This window comes from Pelobates fuscus, chromosome 10 (genome assembly GCF_036172605.1).
Source record: "Pelobates fuscus isolate aPelFus1 chromosome 10, aPelFus1.pri, whole genome shotgun sequence".
NCBI lineage: Eukaryota > Metazoa > Chordata > Amphibia > Anura > Pelobatidae > Pelobates > Pelobates fuscus.
The window spans coordinates 134,303,277-134,327,392 of NC_086326.1; the positions used below are offsets into that span (position 1 = coordinate 134,303,277).

Consider the following 24,116-nt stretch of genomic DNA (forward strand, 5'->3'; position numbering starts at 1 on the left):
AACTTGAGAATTCTATTCCTACAAGGGCTTGTGATATAAACCTACACCTGCCCACTGCATCAAGTGAGGGCACATTGAATACTCTGGGGTAGTGGACATGGGGTTGGCATGCCATTAAGCCCCCTTGCACCACCCATGTGCAGCATAAGGGGGCTAAATAATAATAGATGGATAGGATATGCCAGTTGCTCTATAATAGTAGAGGGGGCATTATGGCATTGCCCCCCACCCCCTTTTCTCCAGCCATTGGCAGTGAGTGGGGGTCAAGTCAAAATATCATAGGCCTGAAGTGCATATGAAAGAGAACCCTGTATCACTCGTGCACTTTCAAACAATACTGGGGCAGTAGGAGAGATGTGTGGACATTGGAAAATGGCCACCACCAGATCACTAGGCAAGTTGGCCATATGTTGTGATTGCAAACCTATACAAGGCCCCACTCCTGTTACAGTTGAGTCAGAAGATCATTCTTAGGATAATGACCTGAGCTAAGTCCTGCCAATGCGGGGCAAACTCATTAGCTGATAGTTTTAGATGATCGCTCACAAGCACTGCACCGCCAGGCTTAGTTCAGTGAAGAGAGCGTCCGGCTGCAGAGAGGCATGGAGCAGCACTCAGTGGACCCCACGTAAGAAGTCGATCTACAAGCGAACAATTTACAAGCTGCAAGCGAACAATTTAATTACATACACAGGGGGGTTCCAGGGTCATCATAGCACCATAAAATACAATAGTACAATGCAGTGGTTATGGTGCTTGGAGTGTTCTTTTAAATTAATGAAGCGTCATACATTTTGTTTTCCAAAATTGCAGTGATTTACAGATACCACGGGACTTTCAAATAAAATGGAAAATGTAAGTCATATATCATTGTAAAGCTAGCCTGGACAGACAGATCCGTTGCAGTTCTAAAAGACAATGGGTATACTATTTACCCAGCCTGCTAAAAGGAATAGGTTTTGTGTGACCCACACTGCGTAATCCTAATAAACTATAAATGTACACGAGAAGAGGACGCATCATTCCATGCAGACTTACAGCAAGCTGGAGTTACTGAATTATGACTCGTTTCCCGAGTTCATGAGAGTGACTTATCCCAGAGATAGGATTACATTGTATGAAACACTGAGCATTAATGGACACAGTCAGCGTAATGAAACAAAATATGACCACTGAGAATAACTCGTGGACATCATAAAGCAGAGCTAGGTTACAGCTACATGTTCATCTGGAAATCCGTCTGATTTGGCCTGTGACTGCTTCCAGTGTGTGAGATTTACTATTAGAATGTGAGGATTTCTGCTCAGTGAGTTCCAAGGAGTCCAGGAAGAACACGCAAGGTAAAGCTATCTAAATAAAACATGCGATGCACTATATATGTGTGTGTGTGTGTGTGTGTGTGTATTTGCGGCTATAAATATATATTCTCAAACTGTTTAGGAAAGGGTTCCCCTGGGCACCTGCGGACGAGGCGCTATTCCCAATTTTTTTTCCAAAGAAAATCTATTTAGGTAAGCGGGGTTCTCATTGGCTGAGCATGCCTGCCCAGTGACCGCGATTTTGAATCAGGCTGTATTTAGCTCAGTTTGTCTATTAACTTTTATGTAGTGGTTATGGTGCTCAGGGCATTCCTTTAACTCCTACATAACGCTATACTAGACTAACTGCTAACTCTTACACTACCCTTACAGTAGAACTAACCTTTAACCAAAACACTGTATTGTCAGGAATACAAACATATCTTACTAATGCTATTATGCACTACTAACTGTTTAGGTTACAGCCCCTTCAATAATAAAAGCATTTTTACTCATCTTTTAGGCTTTGCAGTGCCGGTCTACGTCTTGCTGGCGTTGGGAGACTAGTATGCATGCGGGACGCCAATAAAATCCTGATCTAGGAGAAGTATTTGACTCCATTACCGAGTCTGACCTGGTTATTGCAGCAGAAGCACCTCTAGTGGTGGAAAACAGCCACGAAATATGTATTTAACCCTGCAATTAATACATAGTTATATCTACTAAGTCGTAATGTTTAACATTAAACAGTTACAATGAATGGGGAACTGCACCCAGACCACTTTATTGAGATGAATCAGTGTGGGTGCCTTAGCATCCCTTTAATTCCAACACTACCCTAGCCTTAGCACCATCCATAGTGTCAACCCTAAGATGCCAACTCTTACATAACAATATCATAGTAAATAAAATACATTATTGAACACAGATCTGCACACACAAACAAGCCATAAGACTTGCTTTTCTCAAAGAAATCTCCCATTTGCAGTGTTGTTACCACTGCAAGGGATTCTGGGTGGGCATACGTGAATGAGTTCAACAAAGAATCACTTTTTTTGCTCTTACAATACCATGTAATATAAGATACTTAAAGTGTGTTTTCTTGAAAACAATGCTGTTTCATTGTTATGGTTCTATTTATAAACCAGTCAGCCTTCAGTCAGTGAATTATTATAGAGGTTTTCAGGAACCATTATTCAGTGATTAACTCTGAAAGAGTATTGGATTTTCAAGTTACTTAGAACATTAGATTAATTTGCCTTTTAGCCATGCACACTGGGTTTGAGTAACTGAAACTGTTTTGAGTTGTAGCAGACCACCTTGGGGGCAACTAAGCTGCCAAAAGGGGATCTGTCATGTCTTGTTCAAAAAGAATCCGTCTTTTGTTTTCAGCTGTATAATTTCCTGTATAGATTTGCAGATCACTAAAATGAGATTTGTCATCAATTCTGAGTGAATTTCAAATTTAAAGGGGCACTATAGTCACAAGAACAACTACGGCTTAATGTAGTTGTTCTGGTGAGTATAATAGCTTCCTTCAGGCATTTTCATGAAAACACTGCCTTTTCAGAGAAAAATGGCCACTGGAGGTGCTTCCTGGCTCAGTGCTGCACAGTAGACAGCACTGCCGTTCAGTGTCTCCACGCTCTGCATGAAGACGCTGCATTTTCCTCATAGAGATGCATTGATTGAATGCATCTCTATGAGGAGCTGCTGATTGGCCAAAACAGAGTTTGGCCTGCCCCTATCCTGCCTCATCCCCTATGGGAAAGCATTGGATTGGCTAAAAAGTGTAAATTCTAATTATGTCACCAAGAAGGCAGATCGGGATGGGGTAAGGTATGTCTTAACCCTTTCTAAGGAGGTTATGGGGGGTCAAGCACCCAAATTGTGTTTTTAACACTATAGGGTCAGGAATACATATTTTTGTTCCTGACCCTATAGTGATCCTTTAATGCCAAACTAGCCAAACTGAAAAACAAAAACAAAATCATCTTATTTGTCCTAAATGTTGAAATTCACTTTGAATTCCTGACAATTTTCACTTTAGTGAATAACTGTCAAAGTGAATTTCAGATTTAAGGTTAAAAAAATTGGAAAAATTCTCTAAGCCAGCTAAGATTTTACTTTGGCTACTCATTCACTTGAATCCTCGTTTCAGTGAATAACCCGGTGAGGGGCTTTTGAAAATCAGTGGAAAAACATTCTAGATTTTAGGCACCTTGAAATACCACTCTGGGCACAATAATGGCCTCCTCTCAATGAAGTCATTATGGTGAATGGAGGTCGTGTATGCCAACTTACTTTAAGGTGAAACTGTTTATGAATAGTTGAAAGCAGATCTGTCACTTTCGGGGGTCTTTGACATTTTTTCGAAGACTCCAAAGGTGACATCATCCATTAGAATCCAGTGGCCGTGGGGTGCAGTGGAAGGTAGGTATACTTACCTGAAACTGTCCGTCTCAGCCGTTGCCATAGTCAGTGCCTCGCATTGCACCTGCCAGCAGCGGTATTAGGGTTGTACTCTTGGGCACTTGTGACGGCTGCTGGGATTTGGCCAAAGTCGATGGCGAAGCTCTGCCTGTTGTCAACCTCAGGCTTGACAATAAGACAAAGTGGTCCCTATTTTATCTTAATGTACCTTTGGATTATATTAGAATATCAATAAAAACACAATGAGACCTATATACGGGATATCTTTGTACTTGTGGGACATCACAGAATACAAATGTGTGTTTTTCTGCAATAAAGCTAACATTATTATGATATCCACTGTCAAAATGACTACATTTCTTAATTTCTCACACTTTGATCTGCTGGCTCGGGTCCACCTTCACTAATGACTACGTCAGCCGGCACGGGAGACCTAATGCACATGCACGGCAATGGCTACGCTTGCATTAGGATATTCAATGCTTTCCTATAGGGATTCCAGTGACATTGGAAGTCCTCATGCATAGCGTGAGGACATCAGTGTCATTTAGGCGACCAAAAGTCATCTAAGCACCTGGAAGTCTCTCTAGTGGCTGTCTGGTAGACAGCCACTAAAGGATGAGTTAACCCTAGCAGGTCATTATTGCAGTTTATTAAAAACTGCAATAATTACCTGTTCAGGGTTATGGGTGCTGGTACACTGCACCCAGACCACTTCAGTGAACTGAGGTGGTCTGGGTGCCTATAGTGTCCTTTAAAAGAAAACTAACAGAAAAACAATTCTGCAAATAAAAATGAACTTGAAAAATGGCATGTATTATATTGCAATAACAGCCTTCTGATTAAATGGATTTGGAGGGCATGTATTAGCAATACATCAGATGGGCCGGTGTAAAAGGAAACTATAGTGCCAGGAAAACAAACTCATTTCCCTGGCACTATAGATTTCCCCTCTGTCAAGGCACCCTCCCGTGGCACAGAAGGGGTTAATAACCCCTTCAGTCATTTAACTGGGTCCAGCACCAATGTCCCTCGGCGCTGGCTCAGCTCTGCACACGCTACTCTCCCGCCGGCAGAGACCTAGTGTGCATGCGCGGCAATGGCCCCGCTCACATTAGGATCTTCCCATATAAAAGGATCTCCCCATTATTCAGTGCTTTCCTATGGGGAAAATCTGACGCTGGAGGTCCTCATGCAGAGCGTAAAGACGTCCAGCATCAGATATAGGACCAAAAGTCAGTTTCAATTCTGGAAGTCCCTATTGTGGCTGCCTGGTAAACAGCCACTAGAGTATGAGTTAACCCTCAGAGGTAATTATTGCAGATTATAAAAACTGCAATAATTACCACTGCAGGGTTAAGGGTGATGGGAGTTGGCACCCAGACCACTTCAATAAGCTGAAGTGGTCTGGGTGCCTATAGTGTCACTTTAAGTTCTCCATCTAATATAGTACCAGTGAGGAATACAAAACAACTTGATACTTTCAGACATGTTAAACAATCACTAGAATTTGTAACATAGAATAATATCTTTGGATGAAACATACCAATTTGATACAGTAACAGACGTGTATATTTAAAACGGGCAACAAGCAATAGTCAGCCATGATGGCTCGTTCTATGACAGGAAAAATAGTAAAGAAGAATGAAATATAAGAAACTTAATTAAAAAACATAACATAGGAAACTATGTTCATTAAAATAATAGCAGATCAAAGTTTCTATTTAACCCTTCAGGTTCCAGCCAATCCAATGTATGAATCCAAATAAACTCTCTTTATTTTTTAAGTTTATGCCAATTTGAATAGATACATGATCTATGGCTTGCCACTTCATTTGTGATTTCTCAAAATCATGTCCACCGTCATATATCGAACAGGTTCCTCTATAGTGTATGTTGACTCTTACAAGCCCTCTGTTCCGGATAATTTGAGGTTCTATTGGCAAGTCTGTAAGGTTCCAGAGATCTCCATGACGAGATGTTCTGTCTTTAGTTACGGTTTCCCTTAATCTGTTGGTTTTCTCTCCAGGCAATCCCACAAAATCCTCCCAACAACTTCAGCGTGACTGAAACCTTCATGGTTTGACACTATTGACACATATTTATTAAAAAAATATTTCTGAAGATGTTTGTGTATTTTTTATATGAATTATGAATATCAAACCTCTACCGTGTTTCTCCGAAAATAAGACCGGGTCTTATATTAATTTTAGTCACAAACAAACACACTAGGGCTTATTTTCAGGGTAGGGCTTATTTATTTACGGTACCGGTATGTACATTGAACCCCCCCTTTAATTAATCCACCCCCCCTTTAATAAATCCACCCCCCCTTTAATAAATCCACCCCCTCTAATTAATCCACCCCTCCTTTAATAAATCCACCCCCTCTAATTAATCCACCCCCTCTAATTAATCCACCCCTCCTTTAATAAATCCACCCCCCTCTAATTAATCCACCCCCCTTTAATAAATCCACCCCCTCTAATTAATCCACCCCCTCTAATTAATCCACCACCCCTTTAATTAATCCACCCCCTCTTTAATTAATCCACCCCCTCTAATTAATCCACCCCCTCTTTAATTAATCCACCACCCCTTTAATTAATCCACCCCCTCATTAATTAATCCACCCCCTCTTTAATTAATCCACCCCCCTCTAATTAATCCACCCCCTCTTTAATTAATCCACCACCCCTTTAATTAATCCACCCCCTCTTTAATTAATCCACCCCCCTCTAATTAATCCACCCCCTCTAATTAATCCACCCCCCTTTAATAAATCCACCCCCTTTAATAAATCCACCCCCCTTTAATAAATCCACCCCCCTTTAATAAATCCACCCCCCTCTAATAAATCCACCCCTCCTTTAATAAATCCACCCCCTTTAATAAATCCACCCCCTCTAATAAATCCACCCCTCCTTTAATAAATCCACCCCCTCTGATTAATCCACCCCTTTAATAAATCCACCCCCTCTAATTAATCCACCCCCCTCTAATTAATCCACCACCCCTTTAATTAATCCACCACCTCTTTAATTAAGCCATCCCTCTCTAATTAATCCACCCCCTCTAATTAATCCACCACCCCTTTAATTAATCCACCACCCCTTTAATTAATCCACCTCCCCTTTAATTAATCCACCCCTCCTTTAATTAATTCACCCCCCTTTAATTAATTCACCCCCCTTTAATTAATTCACCCCCCCCCTTTAATTAATTCACCCCCCCTCTCCCCCCCTTTAATGAATTAAGTCCCAGACATAAAATACCGGTATCTACTCACCGTTCAAAGAGTCCGACCACTGGGTGCCTCACTGCCCGGAATGGATCCTTCCGCTGAAGATCCGTGAAGGCAGACTGACGGCGCTGCGCACGTCGTCATCATGCTGCGCACGTCGTCATCACGCTGCGCGATGCCGAGGCCCGCAACGCTCCTCCCCCTCCTCCTCCTAGAAGAAGGAAGTCCCGCCGGGCCGCAAAGGTAAAATGCCTAGGTCTTATTTTCGGGGTAGGGCTTATATTGCAGCCCACCCCGAAAATTCAGCTAGGGCTTATTTTCGGGGTAGGTCTTATTTTCGGGGAAACACGGTAATATACAAGCAAATCACACTTAGCATGCCCAAGGATGGCTTGTCCCCAAGAGTGCCAAGCACTTAAGTACACATCAAGGGGGTTATTTGGCCTGCTAAACACTACTAGCCCCAACTCACTAGTGATGTACCAAACGGTTCGCTGGCGAATAGTTCCTGGCGAACATAGCGTGTTCGCGTTCGCCATGGTGGGTGAACATATGCGCGGTTCGATCCGCCCCCTATTCGTCATCATTGAGTAAACTTTGACCCTGTGCCTCACAGTCAGCAGACACATTCCAGCCAATCAGCAGCAGACCCTCCCTTCCAGACCCTCCCACCTCCTGTACAGCATCTGTAACGGATCGCCTGGCACCCCGACTTGGTACCTCCGTTAATGGATGCTCCTATCGCTTCCTGAGGACTCCAAGCACTCTGGCAGACACCACAATCACTGAACCGATGCAGCATATGAATCTTCTCAAGCATAGGAATGCTGTAGACCGTTGAATAGGAACCATACGAATAGGCTTACACTCCTAGCAGTCAACTGGAACAGCATGCAATAAATCCTTCCCCCAATAATGAGACACTTCACTTTGAGGGTAAAACAGGAACTGAGGCTGGCAATCCCAGCCTGGTTTTTATTACAGTCAGGTACAAACAGAACACACCCAGGGGGAGGTTGAAAATAACCAATAGCATCCCATTATTCATACAGTTTAAAATATACTTTTTACACAATATTTATAACTTCAAAACCATACATCAAATTCACATAAAAATGCATATCCACAATCAATCCATTAAGGGGAATAACATATTCCAAATTGGCATGAATCAGACCAGGGGTTCAAAAGTTAGTAAAAGTATATTTTGTTCCCCTGACTGGTAGCATATCAATCTGGCTCAAACAGGTTTTACAGAGGCCTCTATCCTGGAGACAAAGGGGAAAGTAATCCAATTATCCAGGGCTAGAGGCAGACTCAATTGAGCACATGGTTGCAAAAAGACATAAAACACTTTAAAATACATAAAGTCCCCTTTTACACATAACACACAGACATTTCACATATCCCCAGATAGCTGGGATCTGAGCGCACAAAACTACCGAATAGCGCGCAGATCCTATTCACACAGTTCAATTGCCATGGAGCCGAAGTCTTTAACTACACAAATGGGCTCCATGGCATAGCTATCTGGGTTAACACATTCACATAAAGTCTGGTCCATAGTCCAAAGGCAAGAGGCGGCAAAGCAGCCCCCTCCAAGGACACGTGGCGAGGTCGGTTTCGCCACAGCATCAATTTTACATTCATTGTGAAGCTGCATTCTTAGTGAGAGGAGGGACAGTGTAGCTGCTGCTGATTTGATAGGGAAATTGATAGCTAGGCTAGTGTATTCAGTGTCCACTACAGTCCTGAAGGACTCATCTGATCTCTGCTGTAAGGACAGCACCCCAAAAAGCCCTTTTTAGGGCTAGAACATCAGTCTGCTTTTTTTTCCTGTGTAATCTAATTGCAGTTGCCTGCCTGCCAGCTTCTGTGTCAGGCTCACAGTGAATACTGTGCCCACTTTCCCAGTGCCACCACTCATATCTGGTGTCACAATAGCTTGCATTTAAAAACAAAAATGTTTTTTTCACTGTAATAGATTGAATAGCAGTTAGTTGTCTGCAAGCGTCTGTGTGTCAGGCCTACAGCGTGTACTCTGCCAACATCTGCCAGTGCACAGTGCCACTCATATCTGGTGTCACAATAGCTTGCATTTAAAAACAAAAAACGTTTTTTCACTGTTATAGATTGAATAGCAGTTAGTTGTCTTCAAGCGTGTGTGTCAGGCCTACAGCGTCTACTCTGCCAACCTCTGCCAGTGCACAGTGCCACTCATATCTGGTGTCACAATAGCGTGCATTTAAAAACAAAAAAACAATTTTCACTGTAATAGATTGAGTAGCAGTTAGTTGTCTGCAAGCGTCTGTGTGTCAGGCCAACAGCATGTACTTTGCCAACCTCTGCCAGTGCACATTGCCACTCATATCTGTGTCACAATAGCGTGCATTTAAAAACAGAATTTTTTTTTTTACTGTTATAGATTGAATAGCAGTTAGTTGTCTTCAAGCGGGTGTGTCAGGCCTACAGCGTCTACTCTGCCAACCTCTGCCAGTGTACATTGCCACTCTTATCTGGTGTCACAATAGCATGCATTTAAAAACCCAAAAACTTTTTTGACTGTAATATAATAGCAGTCAGTGTCCTTCATAAGTGTGTGTCAGGCCTACAGCGTGTACTCTGCCAACCTCTGCCAGTGCACAGTGCCACTCATATCTGGTGTCACAATAGCGTGCATTTAAAACCAAAAAACATTTTTTACACTGTTATAGATTGAATAGCAGTTAGTTGTCTTCAAGCGTGTGTGTCAGGCCTACAGCGTCTACTCTGCCAACCTCTGCCGGTGCACATTGCCACTCATATCTGGTGTCGCAATAGATTGAATTTAAAAACCCAAAAACTTTTTTCACTGTTATAGATTGAATAGCAGTTAGTTGTCTGCAAGCGGGTGTCACGCCTACAGCGTGTACTCTGCCAACCTCTGCCAGTGCACAGTGCCACTCATATCTGGTGTCACAATAGCGTGCATTTAAAACCAAAAACATTTTTTACACTGTTATAGATTTAATAGCAGTTAGTTGTCTGCAAGCGGGTGTCAGGCCTACAGCGTGTACTCTGCCAACCTCTGGCAGTGCACAGTGCCACTCATATCTGGTGTCACAATAGCGTGCATTTAAAACCAAAAACATTTTTTACACTGTTATAGATTGAATAGCAGTTAGTTGTCTTCAAGCGTGTGTGTCAGGCCTACAGCGTCTACTCTGCCAACCTCTGCCAGTGCACATTGCCACTCATATCTGGTGTCACAATAGATTGCATTTAAAAAACAAAAAACTTTTTTCACTGTTATAGATTGAATAGCAGTTAGTTGTCTGCAAGCGGGTGTCACGCCTACAGCGTGTACTCTGCCAACCTCTGCCAGTGCACAGTGCCACTCATATCTGGTGTCACAATAGCGTGCATTAAAAACCAAAAACATTTTTTACACTGTTATAGATTGAATAGCAGTTAGTTGTCTGCAAGCGGGTGTCAGGCCTACAGCGTGTACTCTGCCAGTGCACAGTGCCACTCATATCTGGTGTCACAATAGCGTGCATTTAAAACCCAAAACATTTTTTACACTGTTATAGATTGAATAGCAGTTAGTTGTCTTCAAGCGTGTGTGTCAGGCCTACAGCGTCTACTCTGCCAACCTCTGCCAGTGCACATTGCCACTCATATCTGTGTCACAATAGCGTGCATTTAAAAACAGAATTTTTTTTTTTACTGTTATAGATTGAATAGCAGTTAGTTGTCTTCAAGCGGGTGTGTCAGGCCTACAGCGTCTACTCTGCCAACCTCTGCCAGTGCACAGTGCCACTCATATCTGGTGTCACAATAGCATGCATTTAAAAACCCAAAAACGTTTTTCACTGTTATAGATTGAATAGCAGTTAGTTGTCTTCAAGCGGGTGTGTCAGGCCTACAGCGTGTACTCTGTCAACCTCTGCCAGTGCACATTGCCACTCATATCTGGTGTTACAATAGCGTGCATTTAAAAACAAAAAAAATGTTTTCACTGTTATAGATTGAATAGCAGTTAGTTGTCTTCAAGCGGGTGTGTCAGGCCTACAGCGTGTACTCTGCCAAGCTCTGCCACTGCACAGTGCCACTCATATCTGGTCTCACAGTAGCTTGCACGCATAGTACCACTAATCCAAAAACAAATGACAGGCAGAGGCAGGCCACCCCGCAGGGGCCATCGTGGTCGTGGTGCTGTGATTCCCTTTTTCCCTAGAATAATGCCCAGTTTTCAGAGGCCACGTACCCTGAACTTGAAAAGTTCTGAGGACATAGTTGACTGGCTAATACAGGACACCCAATCTTCTACAGATTCCGCTTGGAACCTTGACGCACCATCCTCCTCCTGCTTAGCTTCGGGCACCTCTCAAGATACCACTCACCCGCCTGCCGCCACCACCAACACTAGCACCACAGCCGCTTCACTTTATCTGTCAGAGGAGTTATTTACACATCCGTTTGAAGAAATGAGTGATGCGCAACCATTATTGCCAGAGGATGTAGATAACAGGGATATGTCTCAGTCAGGCAGCATTACACACATGGACGTACGGTATGATGAAGATGATGTTGTACCTGCTGCTGCTTCCTTTGCTGAGTTGTCAGATACAAGTGAAGCGGTTGATGATGATGATGCGTCCATGGATGTCACGTGGGTGCCCGCTCGGCAAGAAGAAGAACAGGGAGAAAGTTCAGATGGGGAGACAGAGAGGAGGAGGAGACAAGTTGGAAGCAGGGGGAGGTCGTCGCAAGGAGCTAGTGGCACAGTCAGACAGCATGCATCGGCACCCGGGGTCAGCCCAACAGCACGCCAATCAACGCATGCTGTGTCCACCACCAGAATGCTGTCATTGCAGAGCTCAGCAGTGTGGAATTTTTTTTGTGTGTCAGCCTCTGACAACAGCGATGCCATTTGCAACCTGTGCCAAAAGAAACTGAGTCGTGGGAAGTCCAACACCCACCTAGGTACAACTGCTTTGCGTAGGCACATGATAGCATATCACAAACGCCTATGGGATCAACACATGAGTACAAGCAGCACACAAACTCAAAGCCGCCATCCTCCTCCTGGTCCAGCATCTTCAGCCACATCAACCACTGCTTTCCTCCTTGCCCCCTCTCAACCATCCGCCACTCCGTCTCTCGCCTTGAGCAGTTCCCGCTCATCTGCCCACAGTCAGGTGTGTGTCAAGGACATGTTTGAGCGTAAGAAGCCAATGTCAGAAAGTCACCCCCTTGCCCGGCGTCTGACAGCTGGCTTGTCTGAACTATTAGCCCGCCAGCTTTTACCATACAAGCTGGTGGAGTCTGAGGCGTTCAAAAATTTGTAGCTATTGGGACACCGCAGTGGAAGGTACCCGGACTAAATTTCTTTTCACAAAAGGCAATCCTCAACCTGTACTCGATTGTGCAAAAGGAAGTAATGGCATGTCTGGCACACAGTGTTGGGGCAAGGGTCCATCTGACCAATGATTCCTGGTCTACAAAGCATGGTCAGGGCAGGTAAATTTGTTGGCGGCATTGAAGTTGGGCAAGTTGACACATGTGCCGTGCATGGCACATGTGTGTAATCTGATCGTACAACGCTTTGTGCATAAGTACACAGGCTTACAGGACGTCCTGAAGCAGGCCAGGAAGGTGTGTGGCCATTTCAGGCGTTCCTACACGGCCACCGCGCACTATGCAGATATCCAGCGGTGAAACAACATGCCAGTGAGAAGCTTGATTTGCGACAGCCCGACACGTTGGAATTCAACACTCCTAATGTTCGACCGCCTGCTCCAACAAGAAAAAAGCCATTAATGAATATTTGTATGACCGGGGTGCTAGAACAGCCTCTGGCGAGCTGGGAATTTTTTTGCCACGTTACTGGATGCTCATGCGCAATGCCTGTAGGCTCATGCGTCCTTTTGAGGAGGTGACAAACCTAGTCAGTCGCACCGAAGGCACCATCAGCGACATCATACCATTTGTTTTCTTCTTGGAGCGTGCCCTGCGAAGAGTGCTGGATCAGGCTGTAGATGAGCATGAAGAGGAGGAGGAAGAGTTGTGGTCACCATCACCACCAGAAACAGCCTTATCAGCATCGCTTGCTGGACCTGCGGAAACGCTGGAAGAAGATTGTGAGGAAGAGGAGTCAGAGGAGGAATGTGGCTTTGAGGAGGAGGAGGAAGACCAACCACAACAGGCATCCCAGGGTGCTCGTTGTCACCTATCTGGTACCCGTGGTGTTGTACGTGGCTGGGGGGAAGAACATACCTTCATTGAGATCACTGAGGAGGAGGAACAGGAAATGAGTAGCTCGGCATCCAACCTTGTGCAAATGGGGTCTTTCATGCTGTCGTGCCTGTTGAGGGACCCTCGTATAAAAAGGCTGAAGGAGAACGACCTGTACTGGGTGTCCACGCTACTAGACCCCCGGTATGAGCAGAAAGTGGCTGAAATGTTACCAAATTACAACAAGTCGGAAAGGATGCAGCATTTGCAAAATAAATTAAAAAGTATGCTTTACACAGCATATAAAGGTGATGTCAAAGCACAACGGGAATCTAACAGGGGAAGAGGTGAAAGTAATCCTCCTCCTCCCACGACCAGACCGGGAAGGACAGGACGCTTTACAGACGTGTTGTTGATGGAGGACATGCAGAGCTTTTTAAGTCCTACGCATCGCCACAGCCCTTCGGGATCCACCCTCAGAGAACGACTCGACCGACAGGTAGCAGACTACCTCGCCTTAACTGCAGATATCGACACTCTGAGGAGCGATGAACCCCTTCACTACTAGGTGTGCAGGCTTGACCTGTGGCCTGATCTATCTCAATTTGCGATAGAACTTCTGGCCTGCCCCGCTTCAAGTGTCCTGTCAGAAAGGACCTTCAGTGCAGCAGGAGGTATTGTCACTGAGAAGAGAAGTCGCCTAGGTCAAAAAAGTCTAGATTACCTCACCTTTTTTAAGATGAATGAGGAATGGATCCCGAAGGGACTGACAGTGGGCGATACATTCGACTAAAAAAGGCCTGATGAGATGAGCTGCCTTGGGCTAAAATGGTCCACACGCTGCTGTATTTCAGCTCTGAATGCCGGTTGACTTGCGTGACTTATCCGCCACCAACTAGGGTTCAAGCCGTAATGTTTTAGGGCACTTTCTGCCTGGGAAACTAACATCAATTTTTCTGTAGCAGCGGCTGCAACAATACTTAATTATTCAGGCATGTGTACATGCCTAATTTTTCGGGCCTCTGGTGCTGCACTGTGGCTTCAAAAACCAAACCAAAAAAAAGGCACATAACAGGGATTAAACTGATAGGAATAGTACTACTTAACACACCACTCCTATCTGGTGGCACATTAGATTGCACACGCAGTGCCCCAAATTTGAAGTAGGAGGACCGACCAAGCATCTTTTTCCATCTCCCGGTTCCTAAAATCGAGGCCATATACACGTCCCCTGATAGGGCGCCAGCTCGTTATTCTCTTGGGCGCCAGCTCGTTATTCTCTTTTTCACTTCACTAGGGACACTTTACTGCACTATGGGCACTTAGAGCCACTCTTTGTCTTGCACAGTGTTATTCCAAGCCAGCATCTGTAATGGGAAATCAGGCAGTCATCTAAACGTTTAGATTGAGCTTTAGCTTAGAACACCCTTGAAGGTGTTTAAGGAGATTAGGGCTAGTTTAGAGGATTCTTCTTAGACCTCTCTGAGTCTTTATAGCCCTTCTACCTATCCAGCATTTCTGGAAACTAGCTAAGAGAAAGGGTGTCTGTGTGTCTGTGATACATTTAACTTTATATCACCTTATTTACACTTTTTATGACAGCATCACTCCGGTCTCCATACTCTCTGCTTATACCCATCTATTTAGAGGGAATTTCCTTGCCCCATGCAATATTATATAATAGGTAATAGTATTACCATTATTACACAATTAGCCACTATAGGGGAATGAGTATAGTATCCCTTTGTTATTTATAAATGATACAATAAAGACTTTTGTCCATTACTCAATTTACTTTAACAAAGGGTACTAACCACGGTATTAGGAAGCATTACTCTGCTTTCCCTTTCTCCCTCTATTATACACCTATGCTCACTAGGATTTGTAGGTATCACTTTATTATAGTTGTCTAACCTTTTCCTATGCCAGTTTTAGATTTTTTCTTTTTTCAGTTTATTAGCATACCTGGGTACAAGCCCTCGGTGGGGCTGGCACCACCACCTGACCACATTTCCTCGTTTCTTCCACTCATAACACTTTTTCCATCTTTGAAGGGGTTTAGCGAAACAAGGAAATAGTCCTCTACTCGTAACAGGGATTAAACTGATAATAATAGTACTACTTAACACACCTTATAATAACGCAGAGAGAGGCAACGCAGAGAGAGGAGTCAGAGGAGGAAGGTGGCTTTGAGGAGGTGGAAGACCAAACACAGCAGGCGTCCCAGGGGGCTTGTTGTCACCTTTCGGGGACCCTTGGTGTTGTACGTGGCTCAGTGGAGGAAGAGACCTTCAATGACATCAGTGAGGACAAGGAACGGGACATGGCTAGCTTGGTATCCAACCTTGTGCAAATGGGGAGTTTGCGGTTGTGCAAATGGACTGTTTGCGGTTGTTTGCGGTGCGTTAAACGGGGAGTTTGGTATGTCACTGTGAAGCGGGCGTAACCCTTACACTACCTGATCGATACAACATCATACAGTAGCTCCCCCTCTCATTATTTTTATGGCCCCCACCCGCCGCTCACGGGTGGGTGCGGGGGGGAGGACAGTAGGTCCCCCCCCCCCCTTATCCTTGTTTACTGAATATTCCCCTGTATAACAATGTTTGGCATTTAGTGAATATTCTCTATTCTGATCTGTATCAGTGTGTATCAGGGTCTCTGAGGACAGGTGTCAATCCATATCTGCCAAGTGACCTTATGTAGGAGTAACAGTCCCTATTCTGCTCTGTGTCAGTGTATATCAGGGTCCCTGAGGACAGGTGTCAATCCATATCTGCCAAGTGACCCTATGTAGGGGGAACAGTCCCTATTCTGCTCTGTGTCAGTGTATATCAGGGTCCCCGAGGACAGGTGTCAATCCATATCTGCCAAGTGACCCTATGTAGGGGGAACAGTCCCTATTCTGCTCTGTGTCAGTGTGTGTCAGGGTCTCTGAGGACAGGTGTCAATACATATCTGCCAAGTGACCCTATGTAGGGGGAACAGTCCCTATTCTGCTCTGTGTCAGTGTGTATCAGGGTCCCTGAGGACAGGTGTCAATCCATATCTGCCAAGTGACCCTATGTAGGGGGAACAGTCCCTATTTTGCTCTGTGTCAGTGTGTATCAGGGTCTCTGAGGAGAGGTGTCAATCCATATGTCAAGGTGTCAATATGTCATATGTCAGGTGTCAGTCCATATCCATTGTGATTTAGGAATGTTAGGTGATTTCTGCCCTTTATGGATTAAAACCAGACTCTGCATCAACTATGTAATTTTCCATGGGAGTTTTGCCATGGATCCCCCTCCGGCATGCCACAGTCCAGGTGTTAGTCCCATAGAAACAACTTTTCCATCACTATTGTGGCCAGAAAGAGTCCCTGTGGGTTTTAAAATTCGCCTGCCCATTGAAGTCTATGGCGGTTCGCCCGGTTCGCGAACATTTGCGGAAGTTCGCGTTCGCCATTCGCGAACCGAAAATGTTATGTTCGCGACATCACTACAACTCACCCAAGTACAGTGTCCAGGGGTCCACAGAACTCTCACCAGGTGCAGGGATATAAATAATTCTACTAGTTAGGACACTCGTATTCGGGGGTCTATTTACAATTAATGTCCTATATCCTATGCCGCCATTAATTGTACATTAGGTGTGAGGTACAATCTGAGGGGACAATGGAATCCCAAACAGTTACAATTATCCCCTTATCTGCTGAACATTGAGTGACCTCCCAGATGATTATCATCATTGTTCCATTTTGATCATTTAACCCTGTGTCCTTTGATTGGAAGAAAATATATATTTATATACATTTTTATGGAAAAACAAAAGAATGAATTCTTGAGCCGATTTATTCAATTGTGGTATAATAAAGTTGAAATTACAATATGGCTTCTATTAAATATACAGTGTGACTCAAAATTGGGGATTGACAGAGGAATTTCAACTTTTACACATAGAGCTGAAACAATAGCTGAGTTGGAGAATTTAGTTATTTCTTCCTAAACTTTTAAATAGTGTAATCAATTCCCAACAGTTTATCAAATAATCTAATGTGTCCATTAGTTTCCCACTCTCAATTTATTTTTTGGTTGTTACTTTCAACTAACATTATTTCAGGAAACCCCAGGATCATGTTACTTCAGGGAAGCTGAGAATCAATTCTGATAAACGAGCCTCGTTTTATGAGTAGGTCTGATAAATGCAGAACAGATTTAGTTTGAGTAATACTGCCTTAAAATGGATGGCATTGATTTCCGCAGAATGATAGCACTACGAAGGAATTGTATATTTCGAAATAATTTCCCTAGAGGGAGGCATTTCACATCTACTAGTGCACTGCTCAGCTCAGCTCTTATCTACATGCTCACTTCATAATTCTCTAATATATGCCATGTGCTATACAATCGGTGGAAGACACGTAGGCCAATTCAATTTACAGAAACAAAAGGTGATGATGCCCAACTCAAACAAGCTTTCAATCTAGTCAGGGACTACTACTAACTCCCAGCTCAGTGAGATACTAGCAAACATACAGCCCACAGTAACAAGGTCTGGGGTTTGTTGCAAGCTCATCCTCTAAGTTGTATGCTCATTAGACATGTGCATTCGTTTTCGTCCGGAATTTTTATTTTTTTTCGTATTCATTTACTAAAATGGAAACGAAAGCCCTACACACTAAATATAAATGAAACGAAAGGGCCGAATGCATTACCTTTTCATTTCGTTTCGTTCGTTTAATAGACTCCGTGCTGCAGGAGAACTAACCACCACAGCACGGAGATATAACACTGCGCATGCGCAAAAAAATTAAATAAAACAGCTACCAGCTCCCTCCTTGTAATAAATATTAATTACACCCCCCCCCCACAACACCCCTGCATTAAAGCCCATGGGGGTCACTATGACCCCCATATTAATAAAAGGGAAGTAAAATCCCCCCAGATGACGCGAGTAGGGGCATGTCGCCAAAACAAATTGTAAAGTACTAGTGCCCAGTCACTAGTGCAATAAGGGGGGACCTGGCATAGGTTAAATCCTCCTGCATGCCCCTATCTGTGCCAGGATCCCCCGTGTAGTAGGGAGGGGCATGTCAGCCAGTGGCTTTGCGCTGTCATTTAAAACTGGATATAAAAATCAGTATTTTACATAGAAGTGATAGAGATCTACAGTAAGAGTACATGTAACCAAAAGTTATAGCAAGAACTATAACAATGTTGCAATATGAGAAAGTAGCTATTTAGAACTAAATAGCGAGTTTTTACACGTACTCTTACCGTACTCTTTACACTTCTATACAAGATACATATATATCCAGTTTTAAATGACAGCGAGCAACCAGTGGCACATAAAATTAAATATAAATCAGTGTGGGGGTAACTACACCCTGTTCCAAATTATTATGCAAATTTAAGTGTCACAAAGATTAAATATTTTGTTTTTCAGTTTAACTCATGGATGGCATTGTGTCTCGGGACTCTTTTGATCACTGAAAACAATCTCGGATACCTGTGATAATTAGATTGCCAGGTGAGCCCAATTTAAGTAAAAACTACTAAAGGAGGGTGTTCCACATTATTAAGCAGAGCACCATTTTCATGCAATATGGGGAAGAAAACGGATCTCTCTGCTGCCGTAAAGAGTGAAATAATTCAATGCCTTGGACGAGGTATGAAAACATTAGATATTTCTCAAAAACTAAAGCGTGATCATCACAATATTAAGAGATTTGTGGCTGATTCAGAGCACAGTTCGTGCAGATAAAGGCACATTGAGGAAGATTTATGCCAGATCCATGCATCGGATCAAGAGAGCAGCTGCTAAAATATCATTCCATAGCAACAAACAGATATTTGAAGCTGCTGGTGCCTCTGGAGTCCCACGGACAGGGTGGACAAGGTGTAGAGTCCTCCAGAGTCTTGCAACTGTGCCTAAACCTTCTATTCGGCCACCACTAACCAATGCTCACAAGTTCACAAGCAGAAACGGCTGCATTGGGCAGAAAAATACATGAAGACTAATTTTCAAACAGTCCTGTTCACTGATGAGTGCCGTGCAACCCTGGATGGTCCAGATGGATGGAGTAGTGGATGGTTGGTGGACGGCCACTCTGTTCCAACAAGGCTGCGACATCAGCAAGGCGGTGGTGGAGTCATGTTTTGGGCCGGAATCATGGGAAGAGAGCTGGTCGGCCCCTTTAGAGTCCCGAAGGTGTAAAGATGACCTCTGCAAAGTATGTGGAGTTTCTAACTGACCACTTTCTTTCCTGGTACAGAAGGAAGAACTATGCTTTCCGTAATAAAATAATCTTCATGCATGACAATGCACCATCTCATGCTGCAAAGAATACCTCTGCATCAATGGCTGCTATGGGGATAAAAGGAGAGAAAGTCATGGTGTGGTCTCCATCCTCCCCTGACCTTAATCCTATTGAGAACCTTTGGAGCATTCTCAAGCAAAAGATCTATGAGGGTGGGAGGCAGTTTACATCCAAACAGCATCTCTGGGAGACTATTCTGACATCTTGCAAACAAATTCAAGCAGAAACTGTCCAAAAACTCAAAAGTTCAATGGATGCAAGACTTGTGAAGCTGATATCAAATAAGGGGTTGCACGGGCGTAGGAACCGGGGGGGAAATCATCCGGGGGGGGACAGATAATGCAAAAATCCCCCCTAGGTCCGCCGGGCTGGTGCGTCCATGAGGGTGCACCGCCCGGGCGCAGCATGAGGAGAGGGGCTGACAGGAGGGAAGCGCTCAGCGCTCCCTCCTGTCACTCCCTCACTGTAGCGTGGCCAAGCCCTGTATGGTCCGAGGGTACAGGGAGCATCTGTCTCCTGTACCCGGCCGGACTAACAGGAAGTGCACACTGAGTGTGCACTTCCTTTTAGTACCGGCCGGGTACAGGAAACAAAAGCTCCCTGTACCCGCGGACCATACAGGGCTCGGCCACGCTACAACAGAGGTAGGGGAGGAGGGAGAAAGAAATTAGTAGGGGAGGGGGGAGAAGGAAATTAGTAGGGGAGGGGTGAGAAAGAAATTAGTAGGGGAGGAGGGAGAAGGAAATTAGTAGGAGAGGGGGAGAAGGAAATTAGTAGGAGAGGGGAGAAGGAAATTAGTAAGGGAGGGGGAGAAGGAAATGAGTAGGGGAGGGGGAGGAAGAAATTAGTAGGGGAGGGGGAGAAGGAAATTAGTAGGGAGGGGGGAGAAGGAAATTAGTAGGGGAGGGGGGAGAAGGAAATTAGTAGGGGAGGCGGGAGAAGGAAATTAGTATGGGAGGGGGGAGAAGGAAATTGACAGGGGAGGGGGAGAAGGAAATTGACAGGGGAGGGGGGGAGAAGGAAATTGGCTGGGGAGGGGGGGAGAAAGAAATTGACAGGGGGGAGGGAGAAAGAAATTGACAGGGAGGGGGGAGGGAGAAAGAAATTGACAGGGAGGGGGGAGGGAGAAAGAAATTGACAGGGAGGGGGGAGGGAGAAAGAAATTGACAGGGGGGGAGGGAGAAAGAAATTGACAGGGGGGGGAGGGAGAAAGAAATTGACAGGGGGGGAGGGAGAAAGAAATTGACAGGGAGGGGGGAGGGAGAAAGAAATTGACAGGGAGGGGGGAGGGAGAAAGAAATTGACAGGGAGGGGGGGGAGGAAGAAAGAAATTGACAGGGGGAGGAAGAAATAAATTGACAGGGAGGGGGGTGAGGAAGAAAGAAATTGACAGGGAGGGGGGGAGGAAGAAAGAAATTGACAGGGAGGGGGGTAGGAAGAAAGAAATTGACAGGGAGGGGGGGAGGAAGAAAGAAATTGACAGGGAGGGGGGGGGAGGAAGAAAGAAATTGACAGGGAGGGGGGAGGAAGAAAGAAATTGTCAGGGAGGGGGGGAGGAAGAAAGAAATTGACAGGGGGGGGAAGGAAGAAATTGACAGGGAGGGGGGGGAAAGAAAGAAATTGACAGGGAGGGGGGAGGGAGAAATAAATTGACAGGGAGGCGAGAGTGACATCCATCACACACAATGCACCCCTTACACACTGGGGAGGGGGGGAGAAAGAAATTGACAGGGGGGAGGGAGAAAGAAATTGACAGGGGGGAGGGAGAAAGAAATTGACAGGGAGGGGGGAGGGAGAAAGAAAATGACAGGGGGGGAGGAAGAAATTGACAGGGAGGGGGGGGAAAGAAAGAAATTGACAGGGAGGGGGGAGGGAGAAATAAATTGACAGGGAGGCGAGAGTGACATCCATCACACACAATCACACACAATGCACCCCTTACACGCTGGGGAGGGGGGGAGAAAGAAATTGACAGGGGGGAGGGAGAAAGAAATTGACAGGGGGGAGGGAGAAAGAAATTGACAGGGAGGGGGGAGGGAGAAAGAAATTGACAGGGAGGGGGGAGGGAGAAAGAAATTGACAGGGAGGGGGGAGGGAGAAAGAAATTGACAGGGGGGGAGGGAGAAAGAAATTGACAGGGGGGGGAGGGAGAAAGAAATTGACAGGGGGGGAGGGAGAAAGAAATTGACAGGGGGGGAGGGAGAAAGAAATTGACAGGGAGGGGGGAGGGAGAAAGAAATTGACAGGGAGGGGGGAGGGAGAAAGAAATTGACAGGGAGGGGGGGGAGGAAGAAAGAAATTGACAGGGAGGGGGGGGAGGAAGAAAGAAATTGACAGGGGGAGGAAGAAATAAATTGACAGGGAGGGGGGTGAGGAAGAAAGAAATTGACAGGGAGGGGGGGAGGAAGAAAGAAATTGACAGGGAGGGGGGGAGGAAGAAAGAAATTGACAGGGAGGGGGGGGGAGGAAGAAAGAAATTGACAGGGAGGGGGGAGGAAGAAAGAAATTGTCAGGGAGGGGGGGAGGAAGAAAGAAATTGACAGGGGGGGAGGAAGAAATTGACAGGGAGTGGGGGGAAAGAAAGAAATTGACAGGGAGGGGGGAGGGAGAAATAAATTGACAGGGAGGCGAGAGTGACATCCATCACACACAATCACACACAATGCACCCCTTACACACAGAAAAACACACAATGCATTACAGTGAGACACACACACACACAAGCAATGCAACCTTTACACATAATGCATCCCTTACACACACAGAAACACACAATGCATTCCTTACACACACTCAATGCACCCCTTACACACACTCAATGCACCCCTTACAGACGCACACACTGCATCCCGTACATACACAGAAACACACCTTGCAGCCCTTACACATACAAACACAGATTCACACAATGCATTCCTTACACACATATCAGGACATCACCTACACACTCCACCCCCTGTGAACAAACTCATTGGTGGAACATGAAGGTGGACCCTGGGACCCAGACCTTGAGCTGTGTAAAGGGCCCCCAAAAAATGGAGCTGCTTCCTGTTCTCCCAGAACATTGATTTTTGTGACCACAGTTACAAACAGCCTCCAGAGATCCTGTTCTACACCAGACCAGTGGAGCCAGACTGCAGCTAGAGCCCATCATCATTCTCATCTGGTTGTAAGTAGGCAATCTAGTATATTATTCGTGGCACTAATCTCTAATTTACCTCACATTAAAGAAACACTATTGTAACGGACCGTTTCACTTACAAGAGGATAAAACCCAGTTTAGGCGATATCCCCCTTTCCAGATGCACAGGCAGCTACTGCAAACACCGTTCTCCCGACAGCTGTTAACACTGGAACAGCTGAACAAGAAAAGCAGACATCGGCTTACACTCCTAGCAGTCAGCATACAATCCAATTTCCCCAAAGAACGAGACGACACATCGCTTTGAGGGTTAAGCAGGAACTCTGGACTGGGGCACCCAGCCTGGCTTTTATTACAAACAGGTACATACAGGACACTCCCAGGGGGAGGATGAAATTAACCAATCACATGAATGTACCTCCCACACATTTCCTCCCCTTAGATTAACACTTAACATAATTATACCGTACACCCTTTTCCCCAATTCCTGGATGTACCCCAAAGACATATGCTACACCTCCAAAACAGGTATCCCCTGATAGCCCTTATTCAGGGGGACAACATATTCAAGAATCAGGTCATTCGGATGAACGGTTCGGGAGATATGGGGTTACAAAGATTTGACCGACCGCATGGGTAAAGTATCCGAAAACAGTTCCATGCATTTTGGCCCTGCGGTCGGTCACAGAAAAGGGAATAGAAACAGGCGAATTACTTGGGTTATAGAGACTAAGGGGAGTTCGCATGAATCCCCTAGTTCGTGCGTTTCTTTCTACCGAACGGCGGGCCGTTCGGTAGTTTCCCCACGAAATCCTGGAAGTCTGGAGGTCTCAGCGGTGCTTGCCTAGTCGAGTGTCCGATTTCAGTTCCAGACACTCGACGGCAAAACACCGCTGTTCGGTAGTTTAAGATGGCCGCCGCCACGTGTTCGGCTCCCGAATGGCGGCCACCCAGAGGACACAGAATACATTACATAGATTGCCAATTACCTGTTTGCAACATTGTTGCAAACGGTAATTGGAGGCACACTTATTCCTGGGTGGTCTGGTTGTTCGGTAGTTTCACTCAATATACTGAATGGAGTGATTCTACCGAACAATCAGATGAATACTGCATATCTATATCCCAGGTTAACTCAACATATAACTACATACAGGATATTAAAGGCAGGGTTAACGTACCATGTTCCACAGTCTTAAAGGTGCAGTATCACAAAAGTCCCAATAAGTTCACGGATGGCCCTTAAAGGCCCAGTAGCCGTAATATAAATTATTACATGCCCAAATATAGTTTGTATAGAGCAATATGTCCAGGGGCCGTAGTCGCAGGGCAGGAGGCTAGCAACCAGGCCTCTCCAGTTCACAGTGGCAAAGCTGGTTTCGCCACAACTATAGTCCCCAGAACCACTGCAGCTTAATGTGGTGGTTCTGGTGTCTATAGCCTGTCCCTGCAGGCCTTTTAATGTAAACACGGCGACAC

The 24,116-nt window shown here is 45.1% G+C and overlaps 1 protein-coding gene across 1 annotated transcript in view; it reads left to right on the forward strand.

The window, feature by feature from the left end:
• Positions 1-1,289: 1,289 nt before the first annotated feature.
• CCSER2 (coiled-coil serine rich protein 2) overlaps positions 1,290-24,116 on the forward strand; it is a 198,945-nt gene continuing 176,118 nt past the window's right edge. The window contains exon 1 of the mRNA XM_063435387.1: positions 1,290-1,340. The gene's annotated coding sequence lies outside the window, so the exon portion shown is untranslated. The remainder of the gene's footprint in view (positions 1,341-24,116) is intronic.